At 41.2% G+C, this 3,762-nt stretch overlaps 1 long non-coding RNA gene across 1 annotated transcript; it reads left to right on the top strand.

The window, feature by feature from the left end:
- The first annotated feature begins 497 nt into the window (after positions 1 to 497).
- On the top strand, positions 498 to 2,340 carry LOC124688554. Its single transcript, XR_006998553.1, has 3 exons — positions 498 to 590; positions 1,562 to 1,654; positions 1,825 to 2,340. It is a non-coding gene; the product is annotated as an uncharacterized LOC124688554 (long non-coding RNA).
- The last annotated feature ends 1,422 nt before the right edge of the window (positions 2,341 to 3,762 follow it).

Genomic DNA, 3,762 nt, shown 5'->3' on the forward strand with positions numbered 1-3,762 from the left:
CAGGACGCAGTGGCTGTTGCTCGTGTTCACGGTTGTCCAGATATTTTCACCACCTTTACGTGCAATCCTAAATGGCCTGAAATTACGGAGGCTATCTCCGTTGAACCTGGGCAAAAACCACACAATAGAGCAGACATAACTGTTAGGGTTTACCATATGAAGCTGCAGGAGTACCTCGCTTCTATTAGGAGTGGAAAAGCGTTTGGCAAGACCGTCGCGGGTAATTCTGATGTCTCTTCATTTGTATGTTGTCCTTATTCTGTTCTTTTGAGTGTAGGTTCATGTTGTAACTTGCTTACTCTGTTTTCAGTTTTGCATACCGTTGAGTTCCAGAAAAGGGGGTTGCCTCATGCACACATACTTGTTTGGCAAGATAAAGAAAAGCGGGGTGAGGTAACTCCTGCTTTGATTGACTCTTTTATCTCTCCTCTTTTGCATTTCATTGCTGGTCAGTCCACTGCTTGTTGTCTACTCCTACTAACTAATTTCCCCTGCTAGGCAACTGAGTCCCTGGTGCAGACTGCTTCTGACGATGCCATCGCTGTTGGTGGAGACAAAGATGACCAAACAGTGGTTCCTAAGCCTAAAAGGTAACCTACACTAGACTATTACTTCCACCTGTACACATTATTGCTTGCTTACAGGATTTGGCGAACCTAATCCTTGGTATTTAAAGGACTAAACTCGGTGTGGCCACTGTATTTGTTAGTCGTATGCTCTAAACCAACATTATATTCTGCTGTACATTCGAATACTGCTTTGCAAGCATCGTGTTAAAGTGCTATGCTAGAATCTATTTTACATAGAAACCAGCTGCCATCCTAAAAAAGCATACAATGAAGCATCTTCGATCTTTCTAAAAGAAATCATGTAGCCCTTACCTAAGTTAATACCACATGTGTGAAGTGTGTAAAGATTAACATAGCAGGCAAATAATACCTACGCTACTCTTATAGGCGGGTACTGACACCTTAGCCATGATGACACAATTTTTCCTGCCTTAAGAGTAATGCCAGTTCCCTGCCCTAGGAGCTTTTAGATTTTGAATTTGAGCATCTCTTTGGTGAGTTGCTTTCTAAGTCATGCCAGTTTATAAATAGATGTTTCAGATTATTTAACTTTGCGTGCCCTCTAACTTTTCACTTGATTTTTGTTGTAATTGTTTAGGCCTCTTCCTTTCTTTTCTTGAAATAGCAAAATACTTTGCCTTCGGTTCTTCTATTTCTTTGGTGAGTTATCGCCTTAGTGGTATTGGTCCGTTGCTTCTTGTCTGCCTGTGCTGGTTTCGTACTTTTACAGAATTGAGACAAAGCTTTCCTTCCCTTGTGAGTAATGACAGTCCCCGCCTTAGGAGCTTTTACCTAATTTTAGGGGCATCTTTCTTTTTAATTTTGAGCATCTCTTTGGTGAGTTGCTGCCTTAGTGGTATGAAAAACTTTTTTGTTACGGGCTATAGTCTGATCTGATCTGCTCTGCCCGAGATTGCTCTTTTTGGGTTTAGATGCTATTGTGGGTATGGAGTTGATTAATTATAAATGTCATTCTTTCTTTTTCGTCTTAGGAACACCAACTCCACCAAGTCAGGTGGGTTGGCCAAGAAACCGAAGCTGTAGCCAGTAGTCTGTTGTGCTTGCGGGCATCGCCTGTATATAAGGTATGGCTTGGTCATTTATTTTACATGCTTTGTTCCATCGCCATCTTGCTATGTTGTGGTTGTTATATTACTGCCTTCTTTACTCCTTTAGGGTTCCTTTTAGTTGCTTTTATTGTAGATAAATATATGATAACAAAATTTCTCTTGGTATATTGATGTCTTATTACCAGGTCCTCGTTTGTATGGCTCTCGCTTCGTGCTTTGGTTCCTGCTGTAAGCTATGCTCGCATGAACCGCACGAAAAGCCTATCAGTGTCTTAGTGTTGCTCACTGCCAAGGCAGCTTCACTGCCGAGCCATCACCTTTCCACGCAGCGTTGTTCCCTTTGGGTTCTGTGGTTGCGGCCAAGCTAATGTGATGCTTTTGTTACACCGCCTCCATGCTGCTGCTGGGTGTGCCTGGTTTGCTGCAGCGTGTTCCTTGTGTGGTGACTATGTAACTGGCTATGTAGTTTCTGTTGCGTGTAAGAGGACGCTACTCTAAAGCACGCTTTGTAGGTACACCCTCTGCTAGCAGGGGAGGAGCCCTACTGTCCCATGTGCCCATCTCACGGGCTAAGCTTAGACTAAACTTATGTGCTCATATGTATTGTACAGACTGTTGACTGAAACTCTGTTCTATATGGTGCTATGTGTGTCGTCAGTTATTGTTCAAGACCTATCTGTGTTGTTTCTTGTTGTATCCAACCTATCTGTGTGTTTAGTTCTTGTTATAAAGCTCAGATAGCATGGAGATTTATTAGAATTGTATCCAGTACCGTATCACTGCTTGTTGGCTCGATGTATGCTGCGACCCAGCGTACTTTACTTGCTACATAATCAAGCATCAGCTCAGAGCAGCTTTTTGAGATGTGTTTCTATGGCCACACGCCCACACAAGTACATGCGTCATGATGTGTTCTATGTGCATGTTCTATCTCTGCTTTGCTTGCAGTGTAATTGCCTATGAATTGTACAAGCTGCACAAGTAGTTGTTTACACTTATTTTGCTCTGCTTATCTTCCTTGTTATGTACCAAACAAGTATTTTTCCTCAGGCCAAACACATAGCTCATGTATGATTTCTGCCTTCGTCCAGTTGATCAGAAGCATTGAAGAAGAGTACATGCTTATGTTTTTTTATCTGTAATCACATGTTTTATGCGCATCCACTATAAATCTCGCAGACTTTTTCCTGATGATTTAGTGCCATCGGTATCTAATTGAGGCACTTAGAAAAAATACAAAAAAGTGTATCTTACAATCCTAATGTACATGAGTTTATTATAAATTTATCGCTCAAGACTGAGTCATATTATTTTGCAGGCTAGGTAGGTGAGCTCCCGTGTTTCTTTTGCTCTGCATCGGAATAAGATGCATCATATCTACTTCCCTGATAACAAGATCATATCGCTTTTGCTGCGGATGACACTGGCGTATTTGGGGCATCAAGGATATTCAACCTAAGATGGTTATCAGACTCATCAATGGAGTAATGTTAATTGTAAGACCAAATCACTAAGACTTGAAGATACTTTTGTACAGAGCATCTTGGTTCCCTGTCACCCGTGTTATGTAATATTGTGCTACGGACTATCCTATTTACGTATGTGGAAATCCATGCTATCGCACTTGACCTATGTACAATGTATCAACTAGCCAAGACTATATTTTATTTTAGTTTGATTTTTCAGCAGCATGTATGATTCATACTGGTTACTTTAGCTCACCGGCGGGCGAAGTTCACGTCGGTTGACTCGGAGTTAGGGAAAAGTCAGGAAGCATATATCCCCCAGTTCCATATCCTTAATTCTAAAATACATGAATGATTACAGTTGTCAAAACTAAGGTTTCAGTCAGTATTATTACAGCAAATGAATTGAATAGTCCACCTCGAAAAATATGTAGAACAGTACAAAAGAAAGGCATTTTCCATCCATGTAGATGAGGTATACAACTCAGTTTATAATGTTTACGACCAATTATTGAACATTCGTTCTTGCCATTTGTTCTTCAACATTTGCTTTTGCTTTTGCCATTTGTTCTTCAAAGTTACCGTTCTAATTTGCCTGTGCGCCGGGGCGCACCGGGTCATCTAGTTTCCCCTAAAAGCCATAGAACTCCGGACGTG

This window comes from Lolium rigidum, chromosome 2, assembly GCF_022539505.1.
Source record: "Lolium rigidum isolate FL_2022 chromosome 2, APGP_CSIRO_Lrig_0.1, whole genome shotgun sequence".
Taxonomy (NCBI): Eukaryota; Viridiplantae; Streptophyta; class Magnoliopsida; order Poales; family Poaceae; genus Lolium; species Lolium rigidum.